Below are 24,570 nucleotides of genomic sequence, written 5' to 3'. Positions count from 1 at the left end.
AAGGTGGGGTATAGGTACAATTCAGTACTGTATCTCTACAGTATCGGTACCATGTGAGTATTTTTGATAGCTATATAAAGAGTATACCATACCGTACAAGTCCAAGTAAGGTTTAACTATATGGTTATAGTAGGGGTATAGGTTTAGAACCGTACACAGAATAGGTAGTGTACGTTATATGTATACTGTAGAAGGCTTTAAGTAGGGGTATATGGACAGTACATTAACATGTACAGTTATACTGTACATAGTATATCGTAAGTATCAGCACTAATAGAGCGGGAATTTAGGTAGAGTATGGTCGAAATGAGGATGCGTATATGTACAGCATGGGTATGGGCTATGTAAAATGGGAGTACGTGTACAGGTACATTTTAAGTACAGTACCATATAGTGTGCTGTATGTAGAAGCTGCATGACCGTGCTGAGCATCGGTTCAACACAATCAGGCCTGTCCAATTGGTGTACCGCCGGGTGTTGATTACAACTGCTGGACTGAACACGAGGCAGACGCGATCGATTCTTTGTGCAGGGTCTGAACGTGCCAGCCGGTGCAGAATCAGTGAAGAGGTGTGATGGCGCAAAATGATTGAGATCGCAGCGCTTTCTGGACAAAGACAAATGGAGTCCTTTTACAGACACCGGATAATGATGTACTATTCCAAAAAGATTCTCAGTCCGAGACACCGAGTCATGAACCAGAGAAGTTGCCGACTCGCACAATAGAGAGCTCTGGGGACAAATGTTTGAAAATCGTGATGCCAAAACATGCATTACACAACAAAGAAATGAGAGGTAAGAGAATGGTTGTCCTTAGTGAACCCCAACCTAAAAATCCAAGTAAAAACAACTTGCTTGCTTTGGGGCTAGGATTTATTCCTTGGGGGGCAAGGATATCTCAGGGGGATCCGCACAACAAAAACCTTTTTTTTTTTGCAAACCCCAAAAATTATTCAAAAAACGTGGATAAAAATTAATTACATGTTTCCTACGGGGAAATGTGGGAAAAAATTCCCGGAAAAAAAAAAAAAATCTGAAAAAGTAAATTATCTGGTCTGACACGGGTGGGGCGTCCAAGCATAAAAGTTTTTCCAACTTAAATGACTGTTTCAGGCGCAAAAATGTGCATGTATGTATTTATTGTCATACCATAAATATGTTACTACTTTGACTTTTTGACGTTTTGACACAAGCTTGGTACCAGATCTAATCCAACTCGAAGGTCAAGGTGCCACTGAATAACGCTACTCGTTTGAACCAGCTAATTATGATTGCGTGGTTAAGCGATTCACAGATTTGACAAATCAACAGGTTTCTTCATCTGACATAAATCAGCCACGCTCGTCCGACCATTCAAATCAACCCGTCTGTGAATAGCCAGTAAATCCTGCACGTGTATCCTACATGGCGACCACACATGTAGAGTGAAGACAAAAAGTGCTTGGCGTGAAACTCATGCGACCGCTCATCCTCTCCAAAGTGTTCAACTGCTCGGATACAGAAGGGGCTGGCGTCTCCTAGCAACACCATCCGAAAAGGAGCAATTTTGTGCGCTGCGGTGCGATGGCAATGAAATTATCCAAACAGTCATTTACAGCCCGATGACCTGCCGCCTCCCGTCTATTCGCCGCATCCTTTTTTGAAGTCGTACAAAGATGTTGTGTGTGTTACGGCCCTCCCTCGTTCGTTTCCTTCCCCTCCTCAGCTCGTCTGGCTGCCGAAAAAAAGTCGTGTCCCGGCCGTGAATCATACATGACGGTAATAGATGCACTTAAGAGATTAGGGGAGATGACAGGCAGCCTCGTTTTAACGTCGGGGGCGCCCGGCGAGGCGGCCGATTCCATCCATCACATTAGGAACTGCCAGCCAGTGGATACGGTGGAAGAAGTGAAGCAGCATGCTCTTATAATCAGTATTCATTTAGGCCTTGTTTACACGTAGCGTTTTTTTTTTTTTTTTAACAACCGTAAATCCCGCCCCCCTCCGCCTGCGTTGGAATACACATTAAAAAAACGCATCCACACGAAACAGCGAAAGTGCGTTTTCAAACGCATGCCAAGCCTCCGGGTGGCGGTAGTTAGCCAAATACTGTCCATTCGGAAGGAGCGTACGTCCTTTGACGTCACTACGAAACCAAAAACACGGCGGCAAACCCGTTCGGGAGAACCGACAACAGGTCGGAATTGTTTTTAAACCTTTCAACGAGAAGCAGTGGTTGATTGCGGACAGATAAGTAAGAAAAAGCGCATCAAGAATCGCGAGAACTAACGTAGCGCCGCGAGAATCCATGTTGACTCGCGTGAAGTCCGCGCAATGACGTCAAAGCATTGTTGTCGCACGGTGACGACGTAAATCTCCGGGTGTAACCGTCCACAGCAAAACGGCAACCTCAAACGCCGCCACGTTTACAACCCTCATAAATCTCACCGAGCCATGCCAGTTATTTATCAATTCTGGTGATTTTTTTCCTCCCCCCCCGACCGTCTTCAGCTTTAGTCTGCTCGCATCATTTCAATCAATTCCCTTTTTAGTCCTTGCAGAATTCACAACCTGATTGCGCCGGGATTAGAAGTCGTATTAGATGAAAAGGATGGTGCCGGCGGGTGATTCTGAAGCATCCCTCCACTGACCGATTTGTACTTGCTATCATGACCCCATGACCCCCTTATGTTGCCAGGCGAAGAAGACCGCCCTCCTCCTCTTCCTCTAGCGTGACGTTATAACCGTTCCTTATCAGCTAAGCAGATCCAGCGACCGGAAGGGGGATGGGGAAGCGTTTAGAGGGCTCAGGCTTCAAAAACAAGACATTCCGGCGACCCCCAAAAACCCTTTTGAGTTTCACTCACAATCAACAGCCGCAATCATTAACGTCAGATTTGCGCTAATCCTGGCAAGAGGAAGAAGAAGCCAAGATGGGGTTAAGGCGAGATTGGTCCTAATCAGTCGGAGAAGGGAAGATGTGCACTGCTCAAAGCAGGGGTGTACAAACTACTGGCTGAGGGTCATTTATGGCCCGCTGGATGGTTTTTGTGGCCCGAGGCGTAAATGGTACGGTACTAAAATAAACAATTGTCGCGCCCATATCATTTGCACGCTTTGCACTGTACTACTTACACTCTTCTCTGGGCAAGGCAGGAATTTCATTCTCATCCTTCACTTAATTGATTTCTGCCAATTAAACATTTAGTAAAACACACCTCGGAATCGCAATTGCTAAGTTATCTTAGGAGACATTGCACTTCTTTTGGTTCTGAAGATGAACGTGTGATTAAAAGGGAAGTCAATCAAACATATTTTTTTTTCACAGAGTACTATATGTACTATGCAGGCCCACTAGTTGAAACAAGGCATTGTGATTAATATTGTGTTTGTGGAATATGAGGAATCCACCCGTTTTTTAGCTATCTCAAGGGGCGGCCATTTTGTCACTTCTGTCGACTGAAAATGACATGAGGGACCATCAAACGACCATTCCTAGCTCAGCTTCAGAAAACAGGTGAGCTGTGATTGGTCGCTACCTGAGCCCTGAGGCGTCTGTGATGTCATTTTCAGTCAACAGAAGTGACAAAGTGGCCGCCCCCAGAGATGGCTAAAAACAGTGGATTTTGCTGCTCAACTCATATCCCATAAACACAATATTAATCAAAATACCTTGTTAAAACTAGACTTGACTTCCGCTTTAAGGTGGTCGTCCCAGTCATTTGAGTCGTTTGTTTGTTACCCTGATGATTCCGCGCATTGATTCCTTGATTCCGTCACAAATGAGTGATGATGTCATGCAAAAAGTGTATTTTGGTTCTGAACTTTGTCACTACAAAATTGTATACGATAACATGATTTCGTTTATATTGTTTTGATGAGCGAGGCATTGCATTGGCCTTGTTGCCACGCAAACGTAGCGTCTGAGATGCGAAGACGGCAACAGTCTATTACGTCATCTTTCTGCCTCACTCTACAGGCGCGACCAAATCAACCTACACTTGAGCCAACCATTACAATAGTGCGACAATTGGATTGAGCGTATATCGATTTTTTTACGCCCGGGGAGCGGTGCTCAAGGGATGATGTGAAAAAGAGCTACACAACAGATGCAACATTTCGACACAATTCTTGAGGAGAAGCGGTTTGCATAATGGATGGATGAACGGATGTTTTCCTTTTCTACAGCGTTGCTGCTTGGAAACGTCGTTTTTGGGCCTGCTGATTGAAAATCAAGGGATTGGGAATACACTAGCTGAGGCGCTGGGAGATCAATAACCTCATCTAGAAACCGGCTCATCCCATCTGCTCACTCCTGACACCTGATAGGTAGATAGTCAAAGCTGCCGTCCATTTGGCGCTGCGTGGGATCGTATTTTTAACCACAAGGTAGCGACCAATGCGCGAAAGTCCCACTGGTGAATTATTGATGGCAAAAAGTATTGATTGGCAAAGAGTCTTCTTCGGTCAGGGGAACGCGAGCGGAACGTCATATCGGATTTAGTATCACCTGACTGGGTGACAACAAGACTAGACGGAATGTACTGCAGTGCAATTTGGGAGGAAGTGACTGTTGATTACCTCTGGCAAGAAAGTCCTCATCCATGCATGTTTTTAGCAAAAAATGAGTCGTCGGATTTCGACAAAACTGTGTAAAGGGATGTCTGTATTGACCATGGAATAAATCATCATTTTGATGTGGATCCAGATGGAGGATGGTTGTTTTACATTTAATGTGACACGGCGGGGAAGATTTTCCGCACTGAGTGTCCATGTAGCTGATCACGCCCACAACGCCACAAATGTCCCTTTTCTAACTCCAAACTGCACTACAATTGCGCTGAGCACAAAAAAAATTGGGAGACCGTGAGTTAAAAACCTCAACCACTGCTAATGTTGGAACTTTTCACCGGCAAAAGTGTCCCAGTGCCCATTTATGATTTCATGCCAATATCAGATTTGTTTTTTTTTTAATCAATCTGATGGAATATCTCCGAAAATGACTGTATACTGTAATTGAATGAGGAAAAAATAGTACTCTGTGATATCGCATTTCCTAAAAACATATAGTAAAGACATGATGAAATCATTTGAAAAATAACCGTTTGTCTTGTCACACTAGGTCAACTGAATGGCCATTTTGCTCATCTTTCTGGTGTGCCCGCCTAGATCACTTGGGGGCAGTATGAGACAGGCAGGCAGGCAGGGATCCTGTTCATCGAGCCCTCTCAGCTCATCACTATAAGCAATATAAGTCATTCCTCACAGATGATAAAGAATATGTGACTGAGTACTGTTATATTATACATATGTATGCAAGCTGAGGTTTGTGGCAAAATACTTTTTTGACTTTTTAATCATACATGACAGAAGATTGCATGGAGTGGGTTCCCTGACATTTGTGTCCGTCCATCCCTCTGTCAAGATGATCATTAAGTCTCAAATGCTTTCAAAATACGCTGCAGCCGTCACGTGTCGTCACACATGACAAACTATGTCACGCAGGCAAAGGTCGCGATGAGAGATGTGCACTCCATTACAGAGTACTCGGCTTAATTGCTTCATGCCACATCTGCTCAATGAAGATATGGGATGAAATGTTTCTGGAGAGACATATTTAATAAGACCCCCATCACAGCACCACTCACTCACGGAGGTGTAAAATCTAAGTGACAAGAGTGGCATGAGTTCACTCTTTGCAATTATCTCATCAATCAAATTCAGGCTCACCAAGTGGTGTCCAAACTAAGGCCCGGGGGCTATTTGTGGTCCGCCGTCCTTTTTTTTGTTTTTGCTGATTTTTTGGGGGGATTTTTTTATTTTTTTTTATTTTGTGTGGAGTTGCAAGAAAAAATTTGCGCTAGCTAGTGGTAGAGAACTTCACAACAAACACCAGGGTGACAGATGGTGACCAATTCTTCAAAAAAAAAAAGAAGCCAAATGCTTGCTTCAAGCAGTTCATTTCTGCTCCCCGTAATTAAAACATCTAATGCTAACAAACATTGCAAAATGCCATAAACCTGCGGACAAAACTATCATCGACGTTGTGGTGTTATAACTCTTTAAAGGATGGCTATTTGAACACAAACGGTGGCACAACACATGTAGACAGGCAATAATAATTCTCCCAGGCATCAATTCTTCATCTAAAACGACTATATTACTGCATCTGACTGAGAAGCTGTGACTGCCCCCTGGTGACCAAGGACGCACAATGAAATAAAATTAATTTTGTATATTTATTGGATATTTTTATAAAGTATGATACTGTAGAGTGCTACTTATTTAAAAGAAGTAATAAATAAATGTCTTTTTTGGAGGGGAGTGAACAAAAAAAAAATCATTTTAATTCTTTTCAATGAGGGAAAAATATGACTTGGCATGAATGTTTTGAGTTACAAGCGTGGTCATGGAACAACTTAAACATGTAAGTCAAGCGACTGCTGTGTTTAAAAATGTTTTGCTCCACTTTTTGATCTATGTCAAGGTCTGATTTGTGAACATCTCACTTAAATAATCCTCAATAACTGCTTTAAATGTTTTTCATTTTACTACTGATTAGATTACACTTGTTTTGCTTCTGAACATGGAGATTTGCCTCAATGCAGGGGCGGCTCTACTCAAGTGGGAAAGGTTTTCAAAATAATATAAACCAATTTCTTTACACATTCACACATTGCCAAAAAAAAAAAAAAAAAAAAAGGTCCAATTTCTGCCTATTTTTCTCTGTTGCAAAATTAAACAAATAGTAATGGACAAAGTATTGCAAAACATGCAAAACAGTCAAATGTTCTGCTTGTAATTCACCTAAATTGTTGTAAGCGTTAAGGGACCAAAAGAAGTTATTTCATTCATTATATTCTTCTTTTAATACATCGTCCGATTAATCGGTTATCATAATTTCATTCAGCCAAGTATCAGGTTCAAAATCTGCCTGAAAAAACATTTACATTGGTCGGGCCCCGATATAAACAATATACAGTATAAGTGCTAGATGGAATAGTTTTAGTGTATTAAATGAATGAAAGTCTTGCAATGTCATAGTTGCCCTTGCATCCTTTGATTTTTCTGTTTGCGGAGCTCGGGGGAAAAAAGTTTGCACACCCCCTGCCCTGTCCCAAGGCATTCTCCCATGATTGGATTAAACAAAGCTGGCCCAGCAACGGGCCACAGATGAGCAAATGTTGACAAAAAGTGCCCATCAAAACAAGCCGTGTGTTTGACTGCATCACTGTGGAGACGATGTCAGCACACTTGAGCGCAAATCCAAGCGAGGCAATGAGGTCGCAAAGTCTCCTGTGCTTATACCTTGCAGTGAAGAACTGCCATGCCTGTGGCGACCAGGCGAGATGAGCTACTTAGCAGCAACCCCCGTCCAAACCCCCCACCCCCCCCCACCCCCACCCCCCCCCCAACATGCCTACCCTGCCAAGTGTCCTAAATACTCAGCTCCATTGTCTGTCCCAATGAGATGCCGCTGGATGGAGGCCTCCCTCGCCGAGGTGCGCGCGCAAGGGATGCAAGGGAAGCAGGGAGGTGGCGCTACTGCGGGGGAAATAAAGAGAGGCTAATTCCCCCGAGCGGGACAGAGGGAGTCATGCAAATGGGATGCAACTCAAGACGCCTCCCACAGTCAGGGGTCTTCTTTCCTGCTTGTCCGCAGCCAGGCTGCTGTTTAATCTTTTAAGCCTTCATCCCACCAACACGCACACAAACACACGAGTCGTCATAAGACGTGCTTGCCCCCGTGCCTCCCCCGTGCCTCCGCCCGTCTAATACATGCATAAGCCCAGCAGTGGTCCAGACATATGATCAGCATTTTCTTCACATCTACTTCACTGAATGTTCATATATATGTATATATTTTATCCCGAGCGGTTTTATGGTCGTATATATGAAGTGAATTGCTCAGCCAATAATGACTCATACCCTTGAGCAATTTGAGGGGTAAATCGATCTATATATTGGACATACAGTTAGACCCCAATACACTGGTTATGAAAAGTCTACACACCCTCAATCCAATTTATTATTATTATTATTTTTTTTTGTGGTATGGAAAAAAAATAATGTTGGTAATGGCGTTGTAGTTCTCAAGATCGGTCTTGGTCTCAAGCGAGTACTGGTGTGATCAGTGAGAAGCGCAAAACGCAGGTGCTGCACTTCCTTCCCGGTGTCGCCTGGAGTGGCCTGCCCCCTGCGCACAGAGGGCGGTTGAAGACATCTGACCTCTGACCTCTGACTCAGCATCGGCATTGTTTTGTTAAGTGTAAGGAAGCATGCACAGCAGGTGAAACGCTGCTTAAAGTGGAAATCAAGGCTGACCCATTCTCTGAATCTGAGCCGTGATTGGTCGTTGTGAGCAGTTGTGATGTCATTTTCAGTCAACAGAAGACAAAATGGCCGCCCCCGGAGATGGCTAAAAACGAGTGCAATTTGCTGCTTAACTTATATTCCATGAACGCAAAATTAATCAGAATGCTGTGGGAACATATTCTTGAAAAAAATATGTTTTGGTTGGCTTCCGCTTTAACTCCTAATTCACAAAAGTAATATTAATCAGAATGCTGTGTTTAGATTTGTGGGGCTGCACAGAACATTTTCTTATGAAGAAAATTTTGGGCTTGACTTCCGCTTTAAGAACTCTCAGCTCAAATGCATTCTATACAGGTAAGACTTCAATTCAGGGAGCATCTGGGCTTGTGTTTCGCTTTTGTAGCCTTAACCAACGGTCGTAAGAATACGTCGGCAGCCCTGCATTCAAAGCAGTCAGAATCCTTCCTTCCATCTTGTTATGCCTTTGATGTTAAAATTCTGTACTATGTAAATTTCCATTTTGGTAACTTTCCACCCATCAAGTGAGAAATGATTTTGACATTTGCATGTCAACATTATTATTATTTTTTTTTACATTTGTATGAAAGTAAAGACTGGACTGTTTTTTTGACCTCATTCGAGTAACTAGAATGGAGATTGTAAATTCCTGTGACTATACATAAAAGTCATCATGCAGCATAAATAAATGAACAGTTTTCCATCAGCAGCTTGTTTTTTTTTTTTTCCGCTTTATCTCCTCGTTGAGCTTATTTTAATTTACGCTTGATCACAGTGAAATTGAAAAATCATCCGCCTTATAATCGCCCAAATGGGCCTCCACTAAAAAGACATAACTGTATTTCACATTCCCTTTGTTTTTTTTTTGTTTTTTTTCAAAGTCTAGTGATTAAACACTTTTATTGCGACGCCAATTCATGTGTGTTCAGTCTGAAATCTGCCGTGGCCTGCTTTCACGCCCCCTACCATCACACTTCATGTGCTGTCGCGTCTGCCAAAATATGAAGGCAGAGGAAATACATATTTATATGCACTCTTGTCAAGTCTTTTCTAAAAAGAAAAGAACACAACTTGCGGACTTTGTGCATCTTTTATCAGCCGCTGTTGGATTGATCTGCTTTGGTCCAAAACCCAGGCATGTGCAAATGTACAGGACAGAGATTGTTCTCGTGCAGATTTAGCAGGATTTTTTAGCAGGATACACATATGGTATATATGGGTAGTGTAATCCTAATGTTCTGATTTTAAATGGTAAAATATTGATCTTTTGTAGCAAAATATAGCACAATGTGTTCAAAATGTGTATACTATTACCATTGAGTGTGTTGTTGGAAATAGGTGCCTTTAATTCTTATGATTCCCGGCGACTAAATACGACAGGGAACGGGTTTAAGTGTGCTCCTAAAATGTGTCCCACTTTTAATGTGCACTGATGCTTAAGAACAGGTCAGGGAATCGAGATTATCCACCTGCTCGGCATGAATAAATTTTGCTTGTTTTGCGCGACACTTCATTTACTTCCATGTACATTATCTGATATGGCTGTGTTCACAATGACAGAACACATGAAATGACCCACACGTGGAAACATCCAAATTGCCATGTAAATAACTCCACCGGTGAAAACACTACGCATCGGTAACAAGGAAATAATATATAGAGTCCCTTAAGACGCATGGGAGCCAAAAAAAAAATCATGAATTGTGTCACTCGAAAAATCGGGCATAAATCCAATTTATAAGGCTGTCAGTGAGAGGCCACCCGAGTTGGTCGGAAATTGCTTCCTTCAAGCTTTGAACTGCGACGAGGCTGAGCAGAAGATTGGAATCCCGCTAAGCAGCCAAAAGACAAAGACATCAATTTGACCTCAACCTGCCCAGAAAGCTTTAGCCTCTGCAGTCATTAGGAGAAGTATGAAGTGGTTTGGAGGAATGAAAGACAGCCTGCGCTTGTTATTGATGAACAGTTGGCATAGGAGATCACAGCCCAGATTTGAACCGGTGACCTTTCAACTGTGAGGCGGATAAGCTAACCTCTAGACAACTGTGCTGCCCACTTAGCATAATTATCATCTACTAAATTCTTATGTAAACTGATATCTGGTTTGGTAAAAAAAAAATTAAAAAAAAAAATCAGATCACAAATAATTGGCGCCCCGTGCCCCTGAAAGCGGTTTGAAATTACGTATAGACGCCACAAGATAGCAGTGACGATCATAAAGCGCCAACAACATGCATGAACCCGTGGTACATAAACAACTGCATTCGGGAGTTCAATTACGCAAAACAAAAACAAAACACGTTCACGTGAGGCTCATCAGTAAAATTAGCTAGCATGCTAACCTCATCGATACGCTTGCACAAACTGTCGAGACAACACACAAGGGCAAACAAAATTGCGCCCAATCATTTTACACAAACGGTTAGCTTTATTTCAGAATTTTAGATGCATGGATCATATTGTACAACAATGAAATCTCCTGTAGTCAAGTTTGTATTGTTCTAACTGAGGCCTCATCACATTTAAAAATTCAAATGTTCAAAAATTGTCCGATGTCAAGTAGTACAGTACACCACTTTTTGTCAGACCGATTCCAGCGTGAGTATACACTGCTGGGTACCGATACCACCACTGCTTGATACATAAAATTGTAATTTACACAATGACATAGCTGTGAACAAAATCTTTCTATCATTTTGATGCACATGATAATTCGCTATTGTGTCTAACGGCCGCAGTTTAACACCAGCTACTAGCAAAGAAGACTTATTCAATGTTTTGGTTTTTCACTTCAGTATCGGCGGCTGGTATCGTCATCCTTCACGAATGCCCGATACCTTGAAATAAGCTTGGTATCGGCCCGATACTGACACCCGTCATCGCTACTCGCCCATCCCTAATATCAAGTGCACGTGCTGGATTACGCAGAATTTAATAACAGTATAAATAAGTGTATAAGTGTGAATTTGAAAGATGATTGCTCGGGGAGAAAACATCAAGAACATCCAGGCCAAAGTCATTATGATCAAATTCTTTCAAGACCATTTAGTCAATCCTACACTTAGCTCATTTGCTTAATTTGCCATGACCTACTAATCTACAAACCTTGTGCACACGCAATGGCCTTGCGCTTGCATAAATCCCTCCGAGCAAAGAAAAAAAAAAAAGCCCAGATTCTTATTATTCAACCTCACAAATGTTGATGAAATAGAATTATGATGACATGAAAAACAATCACACCATATCACAACATACATGGGTGAACAATGCACATGTGGGGTCAAAACACGACAAAGACTGCTATTTCCTCTCCATAGGCTACAATGAGCATATGGGGCAAAGGCTTGATATGAAACAAACACATTCCCCGCAGTAGCAAGACAAGAAACTACAACAATTCAACAATCAATATTTCATGGCTGCCTTGGTTGCTTAAAGAGCGCAAGAAAATAAAAGCAGCATTCATCAAGATTCAGAAAGAAGTCAAATGTGCATGTATGTTATACGACGGGCAATATATATATATAATTTATATTTAATGTAGTCACATAAGGCTCATCAATAATATTAGCTAGCATACTAGCATAAATAACACGCTAGCACAAACTGACGTGACTTCGTGCACAGTAGTGAAATTATTCAAAACAAGCCACTGTCACATAAGGCTCATCAATAATATTAGCTAGCATACTAGCATGAATAACATGCCAACACAATTGACGTGACTTCATTCACAGTACTGACATTATTAAACAAGCCACCGTCACATAAGACTCATCAATAATATTAGCTAGCATAAATAACATGGTAGCACAAACTGACGTGACTTCATGCACGGAAGTGAAATTATTCAACACAAGCCACCGTCACATAAGGCTAATCAATAATATTAGCTAGCATAAATAACACGTGCTAGCACAAACCGACGTGACTTCAAGCATCGGCAAACAAATATGCGCGCTAGCATTTCTCACAAATGCTATTAAGTTACAGTATTAAACTTACATTTTGGCACAATAGCAAATGTTACAGAATAACAAAACAAATTGAATCAAACAAGTTAGTCCACTCGCCAGCAAATTCCAATGACACATAGTCCATTGACAAAAAAAACCCAACAACTATACACTTACTACTTTTAAGAAACCTTTCCAAATACTACCTTAAAATGAATATTCAGATGTACACACGTCTCGACAGCGGCGTTACAAGCAGTGTTGCAGGCATATTGTGTACTGTAGTTCTTCTCTCTGCGGTAAATATCAAAACCGAGTGAACACAATAACACAATTACAGCAACTCATGAGAAACTGTTTCCCCCAAACACACACACACACACACACAGACACAACACACACATACTATATCTCCCTCCACTTGAGCGCAGAATGCTTCAGGATAAATGTCTGCTGCTGGTTTTCAACTGCCGTCATGGCACCCTGCCCTCCTCTATCGCAGGCACTCAGGGCCTGCTTTCCCAATCGCTCTCCTTCTTACACCCACACACACTCACGGCATCCTTAACCTTTTGCAGCGTGCCCTACTTGTGACCGAGCCTCGGGGGGTGCAGCGCGGCAACGGAGGATATTTCTAGTGAGGTGACATCGATATTGTAAAAGTTGCAACGTTTAACTGACGAATGTCCAGTGTGACATTCCATCAATGGGGAATAAAAAAATAAAAATAAAAAAAATGTCGCGCATTTTATTACATTCGGTGATGCCTCATTCATATGACGAGGAAATGAATGAAAAATATATTCACGCAACGGTGATGCAACATTAAGGATTCATTTTCCATTGAATACGTTTGAGCAATCTTGAGATTTCACTACCTCGGGCTTGTGTTCTTCTGCTACGCTGCGACAGCTGTGACACGTTTCTGCTCACGGCGTGACTACGCTGCAGTGGTTGCCATCAACACCGGCTAGATCAGGGGGTCACCAACTCCGGTCCTCGGGGACCCCTATTCTGCATCTTTTAGATGTCTCCCTCCTCCAACACAGTGTGTTCAGGATTGTTTTCAGGCTTCTGCAAAGCTTGCTGATGAGCATTTGAATCAGGGGCGTTAGAGGAGGGAGACATCTAAAATCGGTTGGAGAGGGGGCGTTCGGGGACAGGACTTGGGCAACTCCATGCCAATTTTTGTCTTGTATTATCTTGACATTGCCCTTCAGTTTGCCTTCTCTCTTCCATAATGGATGTTGTGAAGATATCCACTTCCTGCAAGTGGACCTTGGGCCTGTGGAGCCAGTTCGGCTGTATTGATTCCCACGCTTGAGTCATTAAGGCAAAGATAATAAGGTTCAGGAGTCATCGCATATTTTCTGCATGACTCCTTTCTCCGCCTCTGGGATCCGGTACGAACGCTTCAGCTGCGACCCTTTCAACACAACTTTCATAATCCATCCGTCCATCTTCTATATGGACAATTTAGGTACCTCTCACACATATGCCCAGAATACGGAGAAACAAGCAGGGTAAAGTTAGTTCCAACTACAACTGCACTGAATAGAAAGCCGTAAAAAGAGGATAGGAATATATCTGGATAGGAATCCAGAAAAACACGCGAAACAAACGGATTGTGTTTGGTCCCAGTGACACACACACATCGCATCACATTTTGGCTGGACTACTATAATGTATTTTACTTTGGAGCCAGCCAGCCCTCTCTCAAATGTCTCCAAAATACTGCCACTCGCCATTGTTCTGTTGTCCGTCCCAAACTACTGAATGACCTCGCGGTACACATTAGGCAAGTCCTTTTACATCTATTTTTAAACCTGCCTTAAAGCAACACTGTGTCATATGTCAGTTTTTGTTGATTATGGCGGCACCATGTGGACAAAAGCGGTAGTGTTTGGACAAAAGTCAACCACGTTTCCCATGTGTCGTGAAATCCTGCGCTCTCGCTGGCCCGCAATTTGGACTGAATTACGTTTCTATTTCCAGTGGCTGCGTGAAAGATGAATAGCGAGGTAATGAATCTTATTTTGTTCAAACAATACTTTGGGTTTTTTTTGTTTGTTTTGGGGCTTCTGCCATGACACCAGTAATAGCGCGTAGACGTTCGAATCGACTTCCGTCCCTATAGCAAAAGAAGGAAGTGAGAATGCGGTAAAGCAATTCAGGACATTTGTATTTTTTTGTGTGTGCCAGGGTTGCTCCAATCCTCAAAGTTGCTTAGTGCCAGTAAAAACGATACAGACCCACCCCCCCCAGGGCATGACAAAAGTCCTAATCAACTACTTGTAAGTCAAATTTTCATTAAAAAGAGCCGTGAAAATGTTTTATTAAGGTCGAATTCTTGCCCAGTGCTGCTTTAAAACCCATGTTTATTCCTTGGCTTTTAAATTAAGTTGAGCTGACTGAGTGAACAGAAACTGCTAATTACACCTCGCAAACCCATAGTAATTTATAGACTCACAATACTAAGCTACAAGCATTTACTTCTCAAATAGATACTTCCTATAAAAATCAACACCAGGCCCCTATCTGAGAAACTACAAAACCAAAAGTCTCTGAGCCGATCTTCAGCTGCGTGTCATGTGTGCACCGGCCTCCTCCTTTGATACCAGGTCTTCATAGAGTATATAGGTCACCATTGGCATTCAAGAGGCTGGCTGACCACACTGCTCTTTTTAGGACTGAAATGAACAATCGCTGATGGCCTGCAGCATCCGAGCACAGCAATGTTGGTCATTTGTTGTTGGTTTAAAAAAAAAACACCTTCATCTGAGGGGTCAGCGACATCGTTGCGTCTCAGGCGCCATGCAGGGTGTTTTCATATAGGGCAATGTTCACGCCCACTGAGCAAAAAACATACAATGTATAGCTCGTGGGAGAAATGCAAAGGGACAAGAGGAAATATGTCAAGAAAATAAGCTTTGGAGTCAGAATGGGGATGTTGATGTACCACTTGTTCTGGCAAACCAGAAGATATATCTGACGAGAGGATTATCTTGTACATTGTTAATTTTAGACATAAACACAGGCGTTTTCACAATTTAAAGTTCCCAAGAGACATAATAATCTGTGACATGCTTTCGTCAAATACCCCGAGAATCATAACATGTATGAGAATTACTGCTGGGCCAATGGAAAGTATGTGCTTTAAATGTATGAGTTGACACAGAATAGCCTTCTTTTCCAGATCATACACGATGCGCTAATTCATTCCAAGGCAGATCTACACTACTGTAGCCTTGTGAAACTACAGTACATGACATGTCTTCTTGATGAACGTGCTATTCGTGAAGCTGTGCTTTGAGCCAAGGTTCCATAATAAGCAGACTCATTATTAAATCCATTGTTCAACATCTTAGCGGCAGTGTCATGAGATGGCTGTTCTCAAGAGAAAATTGTAAGGTTTTAGACAAAAGACTCCCCTAACCTCTGTAGGAATATTTAAATCTTGACTTAAGGGGGGGAAATCTACCCAAACATATTTCAAGAATATGTTCCCAGCAGGCTCACTAGTTGAAACACGGTATTCTGATTAATATTACGTTTGTGGAATATGAGTTGAGCGGCAAAATGCACTTGTTTTTAGCCATCTCGCGGGGCGGCCATTTTGTCACTTCTGTCGACTGAAAATGACATCACAACGACTCAGGGCTCAGGTAACGACCAATCAGGGCTCGGCTTCGGAAAACAGGTCAACCGTGATCGGTCGTTACCTGAGCCCCGAGACACCGTGATGTCATTTTCAGTCGACAGAAGTGACAAAATGGCCGCCCGCAGACTTGGCTAAAAACGAGTGCGTTCACTCTTATTGCACAAACGCAATATTTATCAGAATGCCTCGTTTCAACGGGCCCGCATAGAACATATTCTTGAAAAAAATATGTTTGGGTTGACTTCCGCTTTAATAACAAAAATCGGCCGCTGTGGACCCTACTTTATCAGAATAGAAACACTTTTAGAATGTGTTTTTTGGAACAAATGATCAAGAGCCTCTTCTTCTTGGGGAAGACCCACGTACAACTTGTCACCAGGGTGTTAATCAACTTCTCAACGTGTGTCACAGAGACACAAGCTACCAATTTCCATCATTTTCCCCTTTATCTTTACAAAGCCAAACAATGCCCCCTCCTCCTCTTGCAACTAAATGTTTGCGATTTTCTTCCATGTTGTCAAAGAGACCTGACTAATTCAAGAGACAGCGTGGTTGTGCATAAATGAGGACCGGTGGATTTATTTTGCATGATAAGATGGCGCACTCACCATTCCCGGCAAATAACGTTCTCGCGACCGGGGAGCAACAATTCAAGGCACCGATTGATTGTCCAAAGCCAGACAGGATGCTCTTACTGAGGAGACAACGACAGCTGTGCTGAAGCCTGCCAATCAGTGGCATGCACTAATCACGTTAAACCTCATCCACTGGTATATAGAGAAGGATACTTGTTTTATCTGACACTCATCTTTTTACATGTACACGCAAATACAGGAAGCGATGTGCACATATAATTGATTTATCAACAGATGCTTAATGCGTTTCCTACAATGTAGGATCTTAATTGTTTAAAAGAAAATGAGCTCCTTTGGGAGAGAATAAAATGTAAAAGTCTGAAACAATTGCACAACTAACTAGAAATTCAAGGTTTGTATGCATTAGTGAATCCCACAGGGCGTCTTCCAGTTGGTCATGATATGTATCGTAAAGTTTATGGATAGAAAAGCGATCTTTTGTTGCATTTACTAACAATTCTATAGCCCTAACGATCCCCAAAGGATATCAAATCATAATTCCACATTAGGCAGGAATATTGTATGTCATCATAAGCAAGTCGTTAGGTAGATGAGATTAACGTCAAGGTACGCTGCTGACAGACTTGTGTATTCGCAAGGTTTTTTTTTTTTTTTTTTTACAGATGGAGATTTGTCTCGCAGACATTTCGGCAGCGCAACTTTGGGGCGCTAAGCAGTTTAAAGGCTCAGACGCATCCTCCTGAATTGAAAGTGCGCAAGATAAAAGGCTCCTCTGTGGCTCCACTGCTTTACACTCTCAGTAGTGACTCACGGCTTTTATGTAGCGACATGCGTATTCATGTCTGGACAGCAAAAAACACTAGCCTAAAGATTTGGATTAAAAGAAGACAATAACTAAACAATGTTGAAACTGTACTTATGAATGACCGGCCATTGGGTACTACTGGTTAAATTGTGTCTTGAAGAAACTTTGACAAAGAGGAAGCGCTACTTGCTTGGATAATTATAAACAGCTTGATTTCAAGTATTTTTCCTCCCTTCCAATCAAAGTCGGCAAAGGCCCAATCATCTGATGTCTCTAAAATATGATTTAAGTGATTAGCCTGTAGTGTGGTTTTTGTGTGTGAGGAGAGATAATATTTCCCAGATCTTGATGTGTTGTTGCTCTCTTTTTTGTTCTTTTTTTTTATGTTCACTGTCCCTACTCCTCTAAGTGTTGGCATCTTAAAGCTGAAGTCAACCCAAACATATATTTTTTTAAGAATATGTTTTATGCAGGCCCACTAGTTGAAACTCGGCATTCTGATAAATATTCTGTTTGTGGAATAAGTGTTAATCCACTCGTTTTTAGCCATCTCTGGGGGCGGCCATCTTGTCTTCTGTCGACTGAAAATGACATCACAGCTGCTCACAACGACCAGTCACGGTTCAGATTCAGATAACAGGTCAGCCGTGATTGGTCGTGGTGAGCAGTTGCGACGTCATTTTCAGTCGACAGAAGACAAAATGGCCGCCCCCAGAGATGGCTAAAAACGAGTGCATTTTGCTGCTTAATTTATATTCCACAAACGTAAAATTAACCAGAAAGCCGAGTTTCAACTAGTGGGCCTGCTGGGAACATATTCCTGAAAAAAATAAGTTTGGGTTGACTTCCGCTTTAAGAGAACACAGTAAGAATATGCAAAGATTTTTTTTCCTACTCATATATTAGGTCTGTAATATATTATTCTAAATGTGTGTGTATACAGCTCAAATCTCAACTAGTTTGCCGTCTAAGGAACATGAACATGATGTCAGCTATGGGAAGTTGACCCAATCATCCTGGTTAATGTAAAATCCATCAATCCATTTTCTATTGCATTTATCCTTTTCAGGGTCACGGGGTCAAAGGCGGACGATACCCGAGAATGGTCGCCAGTTAATCTCAGGGCACATAGAGACAGCTGACCATTCACACTCACATTCAGAGTCACTGGGAACTGAACCCACGCCTCCTGCACCGATGTCGGGCAAGTACCGCTACACCATCAATGACTCAATATAAAATCTGTAATATAAAACATATAAGTCATATAAAAGGCCGCTTTAACATCTAAATGATTCTTGCTTTGGTATGAAAAGAACAATTCCCGAAAGGTCCGCCTACGGTGGAGCGCTAATGAGCACTAACCACCCTTTAACTGTTGTTGTTGTTGTTGTCCTCGGTAACAGTGGAATTAGCAGAGGCATGGCCCTACCCCTATCTATTCATGTATTTGTGTGTCTTTGAGAAGGCTGTTGTATGTGTTGATGTGTGACGCTGTGTCCTTCATTTTGTCTGGAACGCGTGTGTGTGTGTGTATATGCACTGCATGAGTGGAGCTGTGTGCTACTGATAACACACATTTATTGAAGAGACTGTGAGCGAGTGACTCTGTGTGTGTGTGTGACTGTGAGAGTCCGAGTCAGAATCACCTCTGGATGCCCTTTCCAGCACTCCCTGCCAGTGCACGTTCTTCATGAATAATCCATCTGGCAACACTGGCCACTGTAACACTGACACATTTCAAGGGCCAACACGTACAATGTACGGTGGAGAGACACTTGGATGCTACAGTTAGCAAACAAGCGGTGGTTTATCTGTCTCTACGTGAATAATAAAGTTGGGTCTGACCCCCAAAAAACAAAAAAAAAACTAAAGTAAATAGATTGTTTGAGTGAACAAAGGCAGAAAAGTACCATAGAGTGTCGGGCAATGCTAGCTCTAACTAGCTAGTTGGAGTTAGGGTAGTTTTGCTGCATAGTGTGACATTTTAAAATTCCGTACAGAAATGTGTTGTATCTGCTACTCAATTCGAGGTTCTAGCAAGATAGCTTGTAGCTAATTTGACAACTAGTGCTTTGTTTTTAATTCAAGTGTACTCAAAATATTTTCCCTATTTTGTGAGAAACTTAACAAAAGAATTCTCAAGTAGTATACCTTGTCTGCTGCCAAACACTTGTTTGAGCTAGTGAGATAACCATTGTTAGTTGACAGCTAATTTGGTAACACGTACAATGTACGGTGGAGAGACACTGTACTATCTGTGCTTTTACAGATAACTAAAACGGAAAACCCGCTAAGGCAAAAACAATACAAACAAAAAAAAATCATAATTTAGATCTGCAGCAAATCACATCCCTTCTTTTGGATATGCCTGCGTTTGTCATTAAGATTTATGAATTAGTCACCAAGAACAGAAATTCCTGACCCTACAATGTTAACAAATGGGGAGAAATGCACACATTATGGTTGAGCTGCATCCAACATAAATGGGTTCTTCCTTAGCCTATTAAGTAGGCTTTGTGTAATCCTGCTAACACTTTATCTGGACTAAAATATTACCATAATGTAAGATTATGGTCTCTCAAATTAGCACTGTTCTATACAACTCTTGTGCTGGGCCTCATTCCATTACACGGGAGCACCTAATGACGTGTCACTACGGGAGACGTGTTTTCTTGTAGAATTTTTTCTTTTATTGAGCAGTCTAATAGCCGGTGATTGGAACGTTTTCAGACTCTATGAGAGATGATTTCCTTCTCACAGGAAAATCGACTATTTCCGGCTCCTCCTTTAGTCTAGACAGCCATTCACGAGAACAAAAATGACATTTAAATTTGTGAAGCATTCCTTAATTTGTATTCAATTTCCAAACAAAATCTAAAGGGTTTCATTTCAAACACAGAGCGTGCTATCTTAACTCCAACTTTGAATCTATAAACCCTAACCCCAATAAACATTCATTCTCGATTCCTCCCTCAGTCGATATAACCAGTGAGGACAACGATAAACATGCTATGTTTAACACCCGAACTCCAACACCTCATGCCCTTATCACTCTTGGTAACCATTGGCCCACTCGGTACTCAAAAAACAACAAAAACTGGGATCAATAATCAAGAACTGGATGGTTGCTGCTTTTCATGAACCCCTCTTCTCAGGGGCCAAATGTCCTGTTGCTAAGTAAAACTGTGAGGCTGTAATGTCGGCAGCATGAATTAGCAGATTGCAACAAAAGCTCCAAAGTGAGAGCCAAGAGAGAGAGAGAGAGAAAAAAAAACTGGAGGGCAATTAGTCCACAAGACTCATGAATAAGTCAGCCAGGGTATGTCCATCCATCCATCGGAATGGAATTCTGCAGTTTTCATGTTGAATGATAATTCTGTGGCTGAAAATATCAACTTGTGAGGAGACATTTTTCTGAGGGATAGTTTGTCAGAAGCTATTAGTGCTGATGTATTGTCCCGAAAACATGACGCAGGGGGTTGCATAACTGGCGACAGCGTCACGCAAGCTAAACAGCGTTGTGCTGACCTGCCAGTTGAAGAGCGAGGGCTGCTACAAAGACTACCCTCAATCAAGAGGGCTACTTATGCTTTCTTCTATGCAAGTAACCATTAGACATGCAGCAAAAGCGCTCATTTGAGCTCTTTTGAGACGATCCGAAGGGAAACCCAACCCGTTTGTCTCACTCACCCAAACCGAATGCTCAATAAAGGCCAAAGTAACGCTCTCTTTGCTTGGGATCCGTCCGAAAGGACCAGAAGCTCGGAGGCTGACTAGCAAAACAAATACGGCGCCGCGTTAGCGCCAGGGAAGGACATCGGCTGCCCACATCAGAGAGCCTGTACCAGCCACGGCTTTTATTTGTGGTTACGCTGATTGAAGGACCGAAGGAAGGGCTCCAAATTCTTTTGTTGCATTGCCCCCAAACTACCTTTCCTTGTTTGCAACCTTTCGACAGACGCAGGGAGCCAATCTGAGAAAAAAAAAATCATGTTGAATCAGGCAGAGTCATAATAGGCGGCGGTAGTTTACAATCAAGATGACACAGTGCTGTAACTTTACATCGATCCAGAGAGTGAAAATCTCTTAGTGAGAAGAGCGTTCCGGAAATTACAGTGCATAATGGATGATTTAATAAAAGAGTGAGCAGAGTTTAGCTAAAGTAGCAATGAGGAACAACCCTCACTCAGGAGAACTCTGCTCCGTCTATTGTTGTCAACTGCGAAAGTACAGGAGTGTCTCACTGTACATGACTGACATTGTCAGAAGCAAAAGAAGCCGATACATGCGGCGACCAGATCAATATACCCAATACCGACTAGAATAGGGTAGCTCAACCCCAACCCGAATGAGGGCAGAATAATAGAACATGGATGGGTAGAACAAATGCCAACTGATTTTCAATGTACCAGGGAAACTTCCTTTTTCACCCCATTGTGAACAAGCACTGCAAAACCTTTGAACAGTAATAAAAATTCTAAAAAAAAGGTCAAACAGTTGCCCTAACCCAAGGTGCCCAAGCTCGTCCACCGATATCGACCGGTGAAGACCATCGCATCTGGTTGCCGCGGCAATGACAGAGATGCTACTCCTCCCTCTACCAGCCAGTGTACCATCAACTTGATTTAATCGCTTTTAGTGAATGGCTTTAAATGACCGAAAGAAAAGCTTGTCTTTGATGGCGAATGTAAGATGAGCGACGGGTGGTCCCGATTGAGACAATGCAGGTAAACAAACGGGCGGATTGAGTAACGCGCATAGCAGCAGCATTTGCCGAGGCCCCCCGAGCGCTTTGCTCCCCATCTCTGCCGAGCGTAATGGGATTTCTATGCTTTAAATGCACTTCGCTCACTCTGTCGGACTACAAGGAAGCTAAACTATTGATCCGCAAACAATTTAGCCGTCCAGCTGTCCTGAGAAAGGGAAAATAGAAGGCCCCTAAATGTATAATGAAGCTTCCCAGGAGGTCAACCTCCTCGGCATGCGCTTCACGTGCCAGGAGGAAGCCTTCGCCTTTTCGGGCCACGTCCTCCATCCGCAAATTCTCACACAGAAATATCCGTCGCCTGAGGGTTCAGGGTCAGCCGGTATACAGAACGTGAGTGGTTTTCACCAAGGACGTTTTTTGATTCGACACGGATTCCCCTTAGACTTTCTTTGGTCTTTCCACAAATCGAGTTTAGGATGCTTTCAAATCAAGAAGACTCATCTGTCCTGAAACACTACAGTGAAAGAAACAGGTTCATGTTTGTTAAAAAAAAAAAAAAAAAAAAAAAAAAAACAGGAATAATAGGAAGCATTATTATTCCCGGCAGTCTCGAATGCTGATCAAGCAGCAAGATGTTTTGTGCTCCTGTCTGCCGCACAAGCTCTTAGCACCATAGCAACAGGCCGTGTTCAAAGGCCCTGGGAGTGGCCCGGGCCCAATGAGGCTTCTCTATCTAATTGGGCAGCCCGGAACGCCATCCGTCTTGTTCTTCATCCCAGGCGCTAAAACAGATAGCGGCGCGAGCATCCGAACAAACGGTAAGCTTCAACAATCCCGCAATGAACGCAGAGTGAAGAGGATTATGTGGAAAACAATGACGCAGATTATTGACAATAGCAATGCTGAAGGATACGGCGGTGATCTAATCTTTGAAATGAGGCTAAATAACATCTTTTATGTGCGAATTATGTCTTACGCTTTAATCGTCTATCCAGCTTTTGTGCGAGGACTTCACTTGACGCCCGTTGCCCATGCATGACACGTGCCACAAATGATTGCTATTGATTCAACTGACAAAGCCAGGTACGATTCAAATTCTCCTCCAACATAAGCCAATACAATATGGGTGACAAACCACTGTTGGTTGCTCATGTTCAGTTGGTGAGCCACAGACAAGGGCTTAAGGGGAAGTCAACCCAAAACATGTTTTTTTTCAAGAATATGTTCTATGCAGGCCCGCTAGTTGAAACAGGGCAATATGATCAAAATGAAATACGGGTTAATTCAGCAGCAAAATCCACCCGTTTTTAGCCATACCAGGGGGAGGCCATTTTGTCGCTCCCGTCGACTGAAAATGACATCACACACCCTCTAGGCTCGGATAACGACCAATCCCGGCTCACCTGTTTTCTGAAGCTGAGTTGTTGGATGTCGATGGATTTTATTGCTTATCTACAAACGCAACATTTATCAAAATGCTGCGTTTCAAACTAGTGGGCCTGCATAGAACATATTCTTTTCTTTTAGATTTTTTTTTTTTTTTTTTAAAAGACCATAAAAGTGCGAGTGGATGTTTCCTTAGAGTCTTTTTTTGTGGGTGCGATTACCACATTGAAACACTGCAGATCAAATTCCAGCCTAAACCACTGACTGGTTTTCTGTTGCACAATATTGCGCAAGTCATCTCTTCTTCAGTGGACCAAAATAGCTTACACATTCGTTTGACTGTGCAGAGAACACAATGAATCTGACTGCGCTTCAGAAGATGCACAAACATGATTCGTGTGAGAAAGCACTGCGGGCTAAATGCTGCATATCGTTATTTAATTCCCCATTAAGAATCTTGCAATTACATAATTATGTAAAACCTACTCCGGGAACGTATTAAGATTCAAGCGTTCAACACTTGAACATGCCATCAGTACTTAACACAAGTCTCTGATGCTCAGCCAGTAAAATGCAATGGGCTGTTTGATGAGCAAATAGCTCGGGACGAGATTGCGAAATTTGACATGTTGACAAACAAACAAATGCAGGCGCTAATCCTGCATTGAAGCCAAATCAAATATCATCAATAGTGAGTGAGTGGCACACAATAGGCGTAATGAGATGTTTATTTCCAACAGATACAGATGGCAAATCTAAAAAGGGGGAAATGGGAAATTTGTAATAAAAAAAAAAAAAAGAAGAAATGACATCTTATTAGCTATAGCCTCAATTCATTTTTATTGCTAAATGGTCGGTAGTGTGCGCAATTCCCGTCAAACACATCCTGTATACGTTTTTCACCACTACGTTACTGTCAAGTCAATTTAAAGTTGTTTACTGAAAAAAGTTGATTATTATCCTTCCATTCATTTTCTATATGACTTGTCGTTAGGGTAGTGGGTGAGGAAACAGTTAAGTAACGCGACAGAAATGCACGCCTTTATCTTTGGTCCAGTCAGTAGAGTCTGTGACAAGCAAGAATAGCAAGGAAGAGTCTTCTCAAAATCAATCGACCAATAAAACTGCGCCTTAAAAGCAAG

General features: G+C 42.2%; 1 protein-coding gene across 4 annotated transcripts in view; it reads right to left on the bottom strand.

Annotated features, from left to right (window-relative positions):
• cntn1a (contactin 1a) overlaps window positions 1–24,570 on the bottom strand; it is a 65,659-nt gene that overhangs the window by 32,276 nt on the left and 8,813 nt on the right. The gene's annotated exons all lie outside the window — the stretch shown is intronic.

Source organism: Filicampus tigris, chromosome 4 (genome assembly GCF_054856515.1).
Source record: "Filicampus tigris isolate MCC_2025a chromosome 4, RoL_Ftig_1.0, whole genome shotgun sequence".
Classification (NCBI taxonomy): domain Eukaryota; kingdom Metazoa; phylum Chordata; class Actinopteri; order Syngnathiformes; family Syngnathidae; genus Filicampus; species Filicampus tigris.
This window is presented reverse-complemented; position numbering and strand designations above follow the sequence as displayed.